Source organism: Idiotropiscis lumnitzeri, chromosome 6 (genome assembly GCF_059441095.1).
Source record: "Idiotropiscis lumnitzeri isolate Australia: NSW breed Sydney's pygmy pipehorse chromosome 6, RoL_Ilum_1.0, whole genome shotgun sequence".
Taxonomy (NCBI): Eukaryota; Metazoa; Chordata; class Actinopteri; order Syngnathiformes; family Syngnathidae; genus Idiotropiscis; species Idiotropiscis lumnitzeri.
In genome coordinates, this window is record NC_142396.1 from 1,352,892 (window position 1) to 1,367,352 (window position 14,461).

The 14,461-nt window shown below is 42.4% G+C and overlaps 1 protein-coding gene across 1 annotated transcript in view; it reads right to left on the minus strand.

Moving 5' to 3' along the window:
• Positions 1–13,887, minus strand: part of peak1 (pseudopodium-enriched atypical kinase 1) — a 47,527-nt gene extending 33,640 nt beyond the window's left edge. The window contains exons 1-2 of the mRNA XM_088298123.1: positions 13,631–13,887; positions 2,853–2,937 (exon numbers count right to left, since the gene is read on the minus strand). The gene's annotated coding sequence lies outside the window, so the exon portion shown is untranslated. The remainder of the gene's footprint in view (positions 1–2,852; positions 2,938–13,630) is intronic.
• Positions 13,888–14,461: the final 574 nt, after the last annotated feature.

A 14,461-nucleotide genomic window follows, 5' to 3' on the forward strand; every position in this document is an offset into this window, starting at 1 on the left:
TTTAAGCTGCAAATTGACAGACGTTTAATTCCCGTGGAATTAAATCAGATTTGTGCAAAGCTTTTCATGGATTTTGCGCGGCGCTGACCTGCGGCGATTTTGAAGGACTTAAAATCCCAACTCTCGTGACGCCGCTTCTCATTTGCTTCACGCTAAATTGCCATTCAAGTATTTACCAGCGTGAATTATTTTGGAACACGACACTGGCTCCAAAAATCCATCAGACATTTTTTTTTTCTTCAATCATCCCAATGCCAATTTTTTTTTTCCAGTTCTTTGCATTTCCACGATTTATAAAACCATGTATCGATACTTTTGAGAACGTTTTTTTACCCGAGATCTTATAACAACGCAAAAACAAAATGGCGGAAGCAGTGAAGTCAGCGCCAACAAGCACGAAGGCAGATGTATTTATTGTTTTCATCGGGTCATGTTAAATAAAACGTAAACGCGTCTTGTGATTGGATAGTCACTCGTGAGGGGGCGGGGCTAGGCGGAATCAACGCAACAGAGAGTCGTCACTGGCGACCGTTTGATAATCTAAAATATATTCTTGCTTTTTTAAACCACAACGTGGAAGGAGGGAAAATTGTGGATTTAATTGCAGATGCACTTGCGAGGCCATTTTCAAGACAGACTTTTCAAGAGAAGCTAAGTCGCCAAGTGCCTATCTGTATATTATTTGTCCAGCTGTAGTGTCACAAATGACGGAGGATTTATTCAAGTCGGACGGAGTAGGACTTCACTGAAGGCCTACTTATGAAATGCACGACTCGCCACAGAATTGAAAAATTGTGGCAAAATGAGATCAACGCTTAGGAAGCATAATAATAATAATAATAATAATAATGCCTTTATTAGTCCCACAATGGGGAAATTCGAGATTCGCACCCAGGCCTCCTGGGGAGACTGGGTCCTGAACGCGGCGCCTTAGACCACTCGGCCATCCTGGCAGCCACGAGATTTGAACCCAGGCCTCCTGGGGAGACTGCGTCCGGAACGCGGCGCCTTAGACCACTCGGCCATCCTGGCATGCAAAACTTTGGCGAGTGATCCCTCGTCATCATTGTGGTCATTTGGAAACTCTCCCCTCTTCACAGCTGCCACTTCTTGCAGTCATTTTGTTGGAGCCTTATGGGGATAGTCATCTTTTAAGATGGGGGGGGGTGAGAACACATGTTCCCGACAGCCACTCAGTCATTGATCTGCTTTGACCTCGTCTCCCTTTGGGGGCTTCAAGGGCAGAGCATTTTTTTATTTTTTTTTATTTGCTACGTTCCTGCTACAATTCCCCAAAGTAACGCACTTTCTCTGGCTTAATTGATTCGGACCACTACGAGGCGATCTGAAAAGTGGAACGTTATCCGGTTTTAATGGGGATAGATAGCACACGGCCACTCAGGGAACATTGGTGCAGTAGAAGACTGGAGGCAAAAAAAAAAAGCAGCGGACACATGCTAATGCATTTATCAAGGACAATCACAGCGGGGAAATGCATCAATCAATACGGAGAGTAACTTAAAGAGCTACGATGAGTCAACAGAGTGTAATCTTAATGGATCCACAGCGCCAGGTCAATACGGTCTGACTTTCGCACTGCAGAGCTTTCAGCAAAGCCACAGTCACCGAAACACATCATTAAAAAAAAAAAAAAGGCTGCTCAAATCCCAGGGGCGGTCGGTTTTGTTTTTCTCATCTTCATATTTTTTATATAATATATATATATATATATAATATATATATATATATATATATATATATATATATATTCCTTGACAGTCGTGATTAAGACCACACTAGTCTTTAAAATTATTATTTATTTTTTAAAGGGAATTTTTTTTCCCAGACAACCCCCGAAATGCACGAATGACGTTCCTCAGGGTAATTCAAAAGAAAGAAAAAAAAAAGGTTGGTGCCCCATTTAAGGGAGTTGTTGAGGCCAACTAATGGATGCACTATCAGTGAATCAGCATTCAGGAGATAACGATGTGAAAAAAACAAACCCTTGAAACATTCCCAACCGCTTTGCCGTCAACCATCGGCAGGCACTTATTTGTGTGGGGGAAAAAAAATTTTTTTTCTATGGCGTCATTTCGGGTTTAAAGCTAAGGAGATTCATTGGCATTGTTTCACAAAACGGCGCATTAAAATAAGTCATGAAATACCAAACATAAATCATGCAAGGCAGATAAAACCATAACATTACGAATAAATAATGTTTATTTAATTAATTTCCAAGCGCATTGGTGAGCTAAAAAAATAAAATAAAATAAAATAAGCCTTTTTTTTTTTTCAAACACCACGGTGAACAAGTCAATACCCGGTGACATTATGCACTTCAAACATAAAACCATAAAATTACTAATAATAAAAATAAACAATGTTTAAATTTCAAACAGATAGGTATTACGCTGGCAAAAAAAAAAATTAAAAAAAAAAAGGTGAGTACGGTCGAACATATTCAACTACATTCGAACGTACTCGCAAACGCGTTCAAACGCATTTGCCAGTCCGACATTTTTTATTCCAAGTTGGCAGTACCGCACCTCTGTAGCTAAGAAAGTTGCGTTAACCGTAAGATGCGTGTAGCAAGTAGTAAACAAGACTGCCCGAAGAGCAAAAAAGGGACGTGCAGTTACTTGCAACTTTGACATACTTTCGCCGCGTCTCAAGGGATTATAATATTTCCTTGTGACAGAGTGACAAAATATCCATTGAATTTAAAAAAAAATAAATAAAAAGAAATCATTGCGACTGACATTGCTAAATTAATAAACACATTGCACTGGATTATTCCAGATTTGAAGACTAGAACATTCGAACTGTGCTTGTAAGAGATTTACTTCACTTACCTGTCAGGAAAGTTGCCTTCTTTTTAGGTTGGGAATTTTGGATTTAAAAAAAGTCAGTTGGAAACGCAGGCTGCATTCAGTTTTTCTGAAAAACAAACAAAAAAAAAAGACAAAAGGCAGCAAATTAAAGTCAATTTTGAATCTATCAAATATCATTAATATAACAATTTAATAATTCATTAACAGACGTCCAAGTAAGACACGCCCCCGTGAACGACGCCGACTCACGACACGGAAATCCTCGTTCACTCCATCAACTGCGTCATCTTTTCTGACAATCGTGACAATCCCGACCGCGACACGTTAACGCGACACATACATGCCTCAACCTCACTGACTTCTTACGTCTTACCATTTGTCTCCCTCGACGTAACCAAGCCAAAGTTCACCCCTCTAATCTGCATCTTCAACTCAAAAGCTGTGCTGAGCTCTCAGTCAAAGCGATGCAACTCTGCCATCCGATGACCGCACGCGAGACCCTCTTCAGAACAGAATCACAAAAAGCAACCACCCGCCATTAAAACAAACAAAAAAAAAATAAATAAATAAATAATTAAATAAATAGATAAATAAATAGATAAATGAATAGATAAATAAATAAATAAACAAATAAATAATTAAATAAATAATTAAATAAATAAATTGATAAATAAATAAATAAATGATTAAAGAAATAATTAAATAAATAATTAAATAAATAGATACAAAAAATAATTACATAAATATTTAAATAAATAAATAAATCAATCAATCAATCAATAATTAAACCTCCCTCATTAAACAAAAAAGTCAGTAAGAACAAAACACAATTGCCATTTCTCCCCATGAGTTTAAGTCGGCAAGTAAAAAAGTAAAACCTACTCCCCTTGTCTTCAATTTATCCCTTCGGGCAATCTGGTTTTGCTCACTTCGTGAGCTCGAGCAAGAAAGCACGCTATATAAGGAATTGTTGGTGTTGTGTGCAGCCTTTTGGTTCTGAACTCTTAAGAGCGCAGAGTTTACGCGGTGGAGAGTTTGTTTACACTGAAGACCTTTTCGATTTTTCTGGGGGGGGGTTTGTTTAAAGAAGGTACAGCATGTCTCTTGCTTTAGCATAATTCCAACGACGACATTGGCAGTCGGCAGTCGGCAAGGAGGTGGAAGCAGGTCTAAACGTTGCACAAAAGGCCATTTTCGCCAGGCTAACAAAGTGTCACTAAGCGGGATACACACAAAGATAATCTGGACAATCTGTTACTCTCCAAATGCAACCTGGTTGTCTCGTGTAGGAAATTAGCTTGGACAGGAAATTAGCTCGATACGTTTCCTGCTCTTAGCAATTTGCCCGGCAAACGAAATGAGCTGAGAGGCCACAGGAGGCGTACGAGACTGTTTGCGACGGTCCACCGAGCGTGACGTGAGGCCAAGACCCAGCTGGACGAGACGACGACAACGAGTTCCTTCAAACAAGAAAGTGCCAAGAAAACATAATCGCGGCCGCTGCAGTGCGATGAAAAAAAAAACACATCCATCCTCAAATCAAGTGTGTCACTCGAAAAAGATAAGACCATTTTTTTTTCTTGCAGAGTTAGATTTAGCTGTTGAGGAATACTAGGTCAAAAATGAAACGGCATATTTTTAGACAACACGGCATTTGGGAAAATTCCAAGTCATGAACAAAATATTGAACAGCCAACGTTGGACTTTTAGAAGATGTGCTGGATTCAATAAACGGACTGACTTTTTCTCCAGAACAGTTCTTGCCTGACCAATGTGTGTTACGTTACGATGAATGACACCAACATCTGATTGATGTCTTTCCCACAACACACACACACACACACACACACACACACACACACTGCATTCAGTGCAGAGCACTTGCCCGTCAACCACGCTCATTTGCATATTATTGTACAAAAAGAACGGACTCAAGGACGCCATTCTGCCCTCGTTGCAAAAGAGCGTGAGCACTAAAGCACCTTGAGGGAAAAGCGGCCTGCGCAGCGTTTCAAAAAGCGAACACAAGACTTGTCAGAGAATAATCATGCATGAGAAAAAAGTGCAAAGAGCAAAGCTGTGTCCGTTTAACATGATGTCATTATTGTGTGTCTCCGAGCCAGGGCGGAAAAAGCATCTGGGCTGTTCAGAGAGTTGATGACTGGGATCGCATTTACATGGCATCACTTGCTATATTTAAATATGCTTCTGCAACAGCACGGGAAAACGTCCCGGCATCCCCTGGAAACACCTTACTTCATATTAGTGACAGACCGATTATCGGGGCCGATATTTGGCATTTTTCCCATTATTGGCATCCGCCTTTTATTTTGTCTCATTTACTGCCATTGACGGCTAAAGATCCTTTTTATATTTTTTTACTCGGCTGGGAGTGAATGAATTAACTTTCAAGTAAACGCAGGTATATTTTGGCTTGCTACAGCACATCGCTCTCTCGCACGCTCTCTCCCCCCCCCCCCCCCCCCCCCCCCGTGCTCGTGGCCCTGCCTGAAGAAACAGATTGGCCCGCCCACAGCACTATCTGATTGGTTCCTTGTAGTAGCCAATGGGGTATGGGACCAATCAATGGCAGGTAGCAAAGATAGCGCATAGGTAACGTGAAGATTTCGTTGAGCAACGTCATTTAGATGCTTTGCATATTCATTTCTAAGTTAATAAAGACACTTGTCCAGAAATAGAAAGCATTTCCGATGATCTGTACAAGTGGTGGTCACGTGACGGTGCAGGTGTACTCTTCGAGCACAGAGCGAAAAGGAGAAATATGCATGCCAAAGTGTGAGACATTTTTATCCGCTCTCCTCATTAGCTCAGAGCGCTCACAACAAATCAAAACTGCCAAGTAAAGGTGACTCCAGTTCTTTTGCTGGAATATTTTATTTTCACTTTGATCTGAAAATATGCTGTCGACACTCGTTTGCTGCCATTGACGGCTCTAATCGTCAAACATCGCTGCCATCGGGCCGAAACCTCTGGTTACAATTTGGTCAATTACATTTTTTTTTTTTCCCCCACGTGTGTTATTTCATTTATTCATTTTTTTTTTTTTACGGATTACAGACCAATCTCAAATGTGACACACTTTGGGGCTCGGTGCTTGTTCGGACGCAAGTCACACGGTGTCTTCTTGATTTGTTTTGACAGTTAACGGAAAAAAAAAACGCTAATTACATCAACAGAACTTAAACGGAATTGCAATAACTCATGGTGACAAATTGTGACTCAGTCAGTCCTTGCGTGAGCAGTTCCATCATTATCGCTGACGTGCTGTCGCAGGCTGTTAACTCAAACGGTGAGAGTTGAAATTTAAGACAAAAAACATACGGGGCGGGTCATTCTGTTGTTTATAGTTGCGGCAGAGAGTGGGTGGTGGGGGGGCGCAAATTGTTTTTTTTCGTGCTGGAGCGGGGGGGGGTAACATAAAATAATTGAGAAGCACTGGTTCAATATTAGCGTAATGCGACCGAGACAATTAGCATCTTGACATGCGTCAAGAGTCCATCATTGATGGACGTAACGGAGTGAATCCGGTCACTTTTCAAAATAAAATATTTTTCAGCCTTGAATAATAAATAAAACGATAGTACTGCAAGTGTTTTGTTTTTTTTCCATTTGTGTGGCCTCACGCAGCCCGGTCCAAAGTGGCCCACGGACCAGTACCGGGCCCGGCCAGGAGGCTGGGGACCACTGGCCTTCACATTGAATGGATACTCAAGAAGCAGCTCTCAGTTTCCAAAAAGTTGCCGACCCGGACTGAACCCTCGCAAGTCACAGGTGACAGGTTACCGATCACTGGCGCCAATACCGAAACTCAGAGAGCGACTGACATCCAGCCAAAAAGTTTGGTAATTTCCTGCCCCGAAATGGAGGAAAAGCTCCTTTTTTTTTTAATTAGACAAGGTTACCGCTCAGCTTCACTGAAATCAATGCGGACTTTTGTCCAGCAGTAGACTTATTTTTTTTTGTACGTCGGCTTGTTGTTGCGTTGCCACTGTTCCTGTCAGTCAGTCCTCCCGACCCCCACCCCAACTCACCCTCCTCTCAGCGCCAAGTGGCTGCTTGCCAATCTCTGGGCAGGACACCCAACCTGCCACCGCCGCAACAACAACAACAACAACACGTTGCAGCTGATTCACCAAATCTGCAAATCGCGATTCTAAATAAAGTGCAACATTCATTCATGCGCAAATTCCAACATGACACTTAGCACCGTTCTCAGACAGACACGTCATCGTCGTCGTCTCATCCACAATGGACAATCGTCGCTTCAGCCTGATATAGCTTTTGCTATTTGTGTGCCAAGTTCTGTTTGTTTCCTTGTCATTTGGATCTTCTTGTGATCCCGGTCATGACACGACTGAGAGGAGTTTGTGTCGCACGTGCACTTCAACCGTTAATGAGCTCAGCCCGAGTCGTGAGGCTAAAAGCGGGTCGGTGTGTGCTAAACACGTCATTCGGGGAGGGTCCGGCTCGGTTCTCAGCTGAGGACTTGAAATCGGGGTGAGTCTGCACATTTCAATTTGAGATTGTTTGGCGCTTGCGGTGTCTCAGAAGTCGAGGTGGAGGTTGTTTATTTTCAAAGTGCAATCTGTCGAGTAAGCAAAAGCATTGAGAATGCTGTGTCGTGTCTGAACAATCTTAGAATGCAGAATGACAGATTGTCACTGTTTGACGAAAACCTTACAGTGCCACTAACCTTTTTTTTTTTTTTAACATGATATTCTCCATGTCCAGTTAAACGAGTGTTGCTGAACAAGCAAGGGTCACATTCGGAACAAGTGCAGTGGGTTTTTAGAATCGGTTCCTACGACAATGCTCATGAATCAATCGTATCTCAAAAAAAGTCTGCTCAATTATGAGGAAATGTTACTCATGGATTATTTTAGTAATTACAATTATTCAAATGATTGTTATTTTTTGGAACAAAATTTTATAAAATGAATAATATATAATGAATAATAATATTTAAAAAAAAAAAGATACAAAAGTATCAATTCCGAGTATGGACTTTGTGTTGTTCCTCCCATTTTCGCTCGCATACAAAAGCAAAAAAAAAAAAAACATAGCAAGTCGGCCCACTCTTATCTCAAAGCACCACTCCATATCTCTTTCAAAAATAATTATTTCCGCTTCAGACCCCCGCCCCATTCACCTTATACTGACTGAATTATGAATTTGAGTCCATCACTGTTGGTTTACTTTAAACAACAAGAATGTGATTTTTTGCATCCCAACGATTACCAAATACGATCTAATCTCGCAATTATATCACTTAAATGGTTTTCGAACCTCTGCATTATCCTCATCCAAATGAGTCTTTTAGTCTTAACGAATTTTACATAATCACAACTCCGCCATTGCCCAACGCACAGTCGAACTAATGCTGAGTTCGGGTATGATTACATTTTGCTTGTTGACCCGAAAAGAATAAATGGCATTTGACAGAAGCCTTCTATTCAGTTAAAGTTGGCAGTTCATGCGTTGATTGGCAGGCAGACCTGCTCACGACGGAATTAGGAAAAGATTACAAATTGCCATAAAAAAAATTAAACAAAAAAAAAAAAAAAACAAAGGGTCCAAACTGAGAAATGAGCAATAATGCGGCGCGGAGCTTTTCTGATTTTCTATTTTTCGTGGCCAATAGGCGAGTCATCATGACCTAGTTTAGTGTTAAGAACACTGCTCAGAAGACTTTCAGTGATAGCAAGAAGACCGAATACGGGCAGATTTGCAGAGAAGCACCTCAAGTCGCCGTCTCTATCTTGCGCATCTCGAATCTTCCGCTTCTGTATTCCATCAAAATGCAAATGAAGAAGCACATGGTTTATTCAAAGCCGCTTTTCATCCAAACCAAACAGGAGAAATTCGAAAAGAGAAACACAACGCCCAGTCTAGCACACTTTGCAGCTAAATAATAGTAAAATAGTTTTCAAAAGTATAAGTACAGTCTAACATAGAAAAAAAAACATCATGGAGGTCAGTGGACCTCAGCAGTTTTTTTCCGCTGTGGCCCGGTTCATACAAGTCCAGAAGTTGAACAGACCGGCCACAGGGAGGTTGGTGGTTGAGGGGGCGTGTCAAGTAGTACCCCTCGATGCCGTCGGCGATGCGTAGTCTTGATGTCGAATAACTTTCAAGATTGAGTCAATCATTTGTCTTTGCACTCTTCCGTCCCGCCAGCCGTTATGTCCATAGAGAAGATATGAAAATGAGCAACATTCATTTAGTTCTTGAGAAATAGCTTCAATTTTCACCGTTTTTCCGCTTTCGTCACTTACAGTTGTTGTCCGGTGCACTGATTCGCTGGCCAACAGCCAATCACAGTGCTCATTTAACCCGGAAGCTCGACCCGATTCAACACGCCCCCCCAGACGCCTCAACAACGGCTCGGACTTTACAACGTCGCGCTCTACACTGGACGGCGTGTACCGACTTCCGATTGATGTGTTGCGGCCTTATAGAACCTCGTAGTCAACAAGATGGCAGGATTTAAAAAAAAAAAAAAAACGCGCCAACTCATGAGCACAAACCAACCCCAATCCAAATTTCGAACCGGGCACCATTTAGTTGGAGATAACCCCGCCCCTTGCTGCGGGAGTTTTCCCGCGGGCTCATTAAAAACTCCGATATGGCAGCTCATTCAATCTGCTTACTGCCATTTTATCATCATTTCGACTTTGCGGTGACTGCCAAAAGAGCCAATGTAACGTCTACCGCGAGCCCCATCAATCACCTCCCGAAGAGACATTAACACAACTTTGCGTCACGTTTTACAAGCATCGAGAGTTGGGGGACCGAGACAGACGAGTGATCTGAAAAGTCATCCACAATCGCAGTTATGCAAACGGCCTTTAACGTCACCTCTGGCAGACCGTCCGCTTTTTGTTTTATACGTCCCAAAAGGACAACGATGACGTCAGGCGCACTTTATCCGACCGAGGGGAGCTTTCATTCATTAAGTTGCTTCTCGGCGCACTGAATGGCTGAACTCTGCACGCCCTGACGAGCAGGACACACTTTGACATCGCACGCTTTGATGAAAGGACACGTTTGACGAGGGACTGAGGAGCGGGACGGCAGTATTTCAACTCAAGTCAAGTCATTAATAAAGTTCTCATCGGAGCTAATTGACCTCACAACGCAGAACAGCTTAGCAACACCACAGACAGGCGCGAAAGAAAGAGAATTGAAACAATTGGGGATTCGTCATCATCGAATATGCAAATGAGATAGTTTGGGGACATTTTCAAGGACGGGCATGAGAAGGAATTAAGTGAAATGAAATATCTAAAGACCGCGTGATACAATAAAATACAACTTTATTTTTATCGCGCCTTTCACTACAGCTGGATCCCTAACAAATCGCTTTCCATATGCCGTCGTATAAATTAGCGGGAAATTACAACACAAATTAAAAGACATAAACAATAGATAGCAGAAGGACAGCAGAACAGCGACAGTCTCATGATGAGTCGAAAGCTAAAGAATAAAAATGTGTCTTCAAACGAGTTTTAAAAGTGGACAGAGAGGGGGCGGGGCTTGCCTAACATTTAGCCGGAGCTCATTCCATAGGGAAGGACCGGCAACAGTAAAGACACGACCCCCCCCCTACCCTTATCTTTATAATTTACACAGAATTGTGATAAAGTCTTCATGTTAACCTCTCAAACAGGCTTTTATTACAAATTCCTGTTTAGTGTCAAATGTAAACGATGTAACACTGCGACACGCACACGCGTCACCTGAACTTTAGACGTTTCGTCAAATTACGAACCTTGTAAATAATTTCCAACAAACACATGATTTCAGAGCAATTCCCGGCAAATGATAAGTTTGTTTTTCTTGCCGCTCAGCTCCGCTCTAATCTTTTATTCATGTAAACAGGGACAGCAGTTGTGAAAGCCATTTTAGGATGAATATGAACTGTTTACCGCTCCACATCTGACCAAGAAACTCAGCGACGAAAATACGCATCTGGCGCTGCACTGCAATCGAGCGTCTTTAGGCAATAGGAGTCTCTGCACAAAGCAAGCGCAAGTGTCTCTTTAAAATGAAAAGGCAATTTTCAATATTCTGTGCTGTTGGTTGACTTTCAAGTAACTATTTTTTTCCCCCAGTGAGAAACTTTGACTATGTGAGAGCTGTACTTTATTTTTTGTGAGTGTGTGAATACGCAAAACCTGAGCTCAGGGTTCCACCTGTTACAGGACGGAGGTCAGGGGTTGTGGTGTCACATGACTATAAATAATAACAATTTTGTTTGCGAAACAAACCTACACCGTAGAATTAATACTCGCTGCGCTCAATAGGCAATGAGAGCGCCACTGCCACCTACTGGAGTGGATGCGCAATTACACTTTATTGTAGTATGGCAGACAAAAAGCATGTTCCACAGGGTCACATGCGGGGGGCCCGCCCCACTATTTTAGAAAGGACATACAAGTACAGAGTACGCACAGTCATATATTCTTCATCCTCTGCCAAGAGCTGAAACAAGCTGAGCTGTCTATATTTCTACAGATGTCCATGTACTGTTTTTCTTATACTGCCCCAGGTGGCCAAGGCGGGTATCAGCACGATGGCAAGTCAACTGTTTTCAACTAATTTGATTTAATGATGTCATAACTATGTTGCCAACGTCTTGGCCTAGTGACCATCAACTAGTCATCCGCAGCACTCATTTACGGCTCGATCGGCTCATAATGTAACTGAGAAGGTCATAAATGTCTTTTTTTTTTTTTATGTTGCTTTATCTAACTATTGCAACAGAACGTGTCGATAATGCAGTTGAGGGTCGATGGCAGCCAAACAGCAAGGTGTAAAGCAAACATGTGGCAGAGCCAAGTGAGCCACATATCACGTCACGAAACGCTGAAAACATTTCGACGCAACGTTCAGGCTGCCACTCAAAGATGTCGCAAATCAAATCAAACGCAAAGATCACAATCTGGCAACCGCTTGCCGCCAGGAATGACGGGTATGTCCACATTGCAACAATCCAGCAAAACAATCCAACAAGTGTCGACTTCACACGGCTAGCGGGAGCGGGTTTGAAACGTCAACGGCATGTCCGCCCTCGTGGTGCTCTTTTTCCGTAGGTGAGGTGAGGGAATGCCAGACGCCTGTGTCTTTGTCGACAGCTTGGAGAAGGAACTCCAAAAAAGACGGACAAGAACAACTGCAGCCTCGTGTGAATGCACAAACATGTCGTATATCGTGCGGCCGCTGTCTGTTTCCAATGAGCAGAGTTTCAGACAACGTTATGAAAAATGACGAGGTCATGCGTACACAAACACAGCGGCGGGCCGTGCATTTCACACGAAGGCCTTCAGTGAAGTCCTACTTAGTCCGACTTGAAGAAATCCGCCTCATATTACGATAATTCGTGACAACACGGCTGGAGAAATAATATACAGACATACTCGTAGCACGACTGGGTGTTGGACGACCTCGCTTCTTTTGAAAGGTCCAACTTGAAAATGTCCTCGCAAGTGCATCTGCAATTGAATCCACGCTTTTCCCTCCTTCAGCCGTTGTGGTTTAAAAAAAGCAAGAATATATTTTACATTTTCGAAAGGTCGCCAGTTACAAAAGGACGACAACGGACGAGGACGAAGGACGATATTATATATACGGAAGGGTGCTCAGGTCGCGGACGAGGTAACGGACGGACATAATAGTGTCTCTGCGAACGACATCTCATCCAGATCTAATTCAGATGTCGATTCTGGCCAAGTCAGAAACAATCGTTTTGATTTTTTTTTTTTTGCACAAATTACGGCTAAATTAAAAAAAAATTGTAATGCATCAAATAACAGCATCAGAGAAGGGACATTTCCTTCCCTTCAGGTTTAACAGACGCTTGAGTTTGAACCAAACCTGCTTTGTGAAGCGAACTCCAGGTATATTCCTTGCACAACTTGCATTGCTAATAAAAATGAAGATTTACTTTGTTTTGAGCGGCAGGTCCATAGAATGACCGTATCGACACATTTCATTATATATATATAATTAAGGACACGATGGTATGGTACACAATTTGGCGTAATAAATAACTGCTGTAAATGGTTTGCGCACATAAAGGTAAAAACAATCAGCAAACGGACAATTTAACACACATATGTCTGTATTTTAGCTGCAATCTGTCACGTCAGGTTGGCACAAACCTAAACTACCAACAAATCTGATCCATATAGTAAATATTGATGCAGATACAATTTTAGACCATGAGACATTCGTGTTATTCTTCCGTGGTAAGCGACAATGCAGTCAATGTCCCTCCCGATTCCTTCTTAGAATTCCAACTGGCTCAGAGGAAACACATTGTTTGAAACAATAATATGACAAAGGTTATGTTGACAGCCGAGGACCTTCGGGGTCCTCTCAGAGACCTTTAGTGGCCCCAGGACCTCTGCTTGGTCACCATTGGCGTCTTTCAAGGTTTAGCACACAATTGTGCTCAGTTTAAGCATTTGAACAACTTCGTGGGTCCACCCCCCCCCAAAAAAAAAAATTAAAAATCCCAAACACGAGCCAGCCCCTTAGGCGCTGTATATTGGCCCTGTTGCGCGGCGTGACAGTGGCGTGGAAACGTCACGTAGCCTGCACCCTTAGTCCACAACAACCGCTTACAAACTTGTCCGCGCCAGGAATGTGGACATTTAATCGCACTGCCCCCTCCGGAAAAGTGGAAGTTAGACGCCGGGGAAGAGGCGGGCGAGGCGACTTGCAGCTATCGCTCTCCTTTTTTTTTTTTTTTTTTAAAGCGAACTTTTTCTTACCTCTCCTCCTCGACGTTGAGCTGCTCTCGTCACTCAAAAAAAAGAGGAACAACTTGCGTGGGAAGGCGTCTGTGGTCGCAGCAATCCGACTTCCGTGGCACGAACGCGAGTGGGCTTTTTCGTCCACGGATCCTCGGCTTGTCTCGCTTAGGCTCACTTGCTCGCTCTTGTGCTTGGCTCCGACAACTGCCGCTGCATGTTTTGCCCGCCTCGGCTCCACCAGCCTGACGCGGGAGCGCGCCCACTGGGATCCGGGGCAGGCCATAGAGAGCCGCGTGAACGCGCACTCGCGGATCACTATTTCAAGATGTGGCACGGACTCAAACATTGCTTTTTTTCCATTAAGTATATATTTACTACAAAATGTAACCTTACAAACGGGCGTTTTCAATGTAAAAAGAATAATAATTTAAAAAAGGAAAACACACATGAAATAGTACCCGAATGTACTAAAATTACCACCAAAATCAACACGACTGATTTCTACAATCTCGTGTGATTAACCTTTGAATAATATAGTGAAATTATAATCTGATATTTAAATTTTGTCATTCGCATAGTCGTCAATCAAAGAACCAATTCCGCGTTTGTCCACGCCAAGGTAATCAATGTGCTTTTATTATATTATCCCTAAAATAAAGGTACACTGATTTTTTTAAAAACTAAAATACTAATGCTGTGGGAGGTGCCTGATTATATTTATGTGTGTAAAATTTCAAAGATGAATTGAGTCACGTGACAGAAGCACTACCAGACAGGTATGTAAAATACCATTCCAGTGATATAAGTATCATTTTCTTGTGATGCATAATTCGAACATTGTGAATTTTT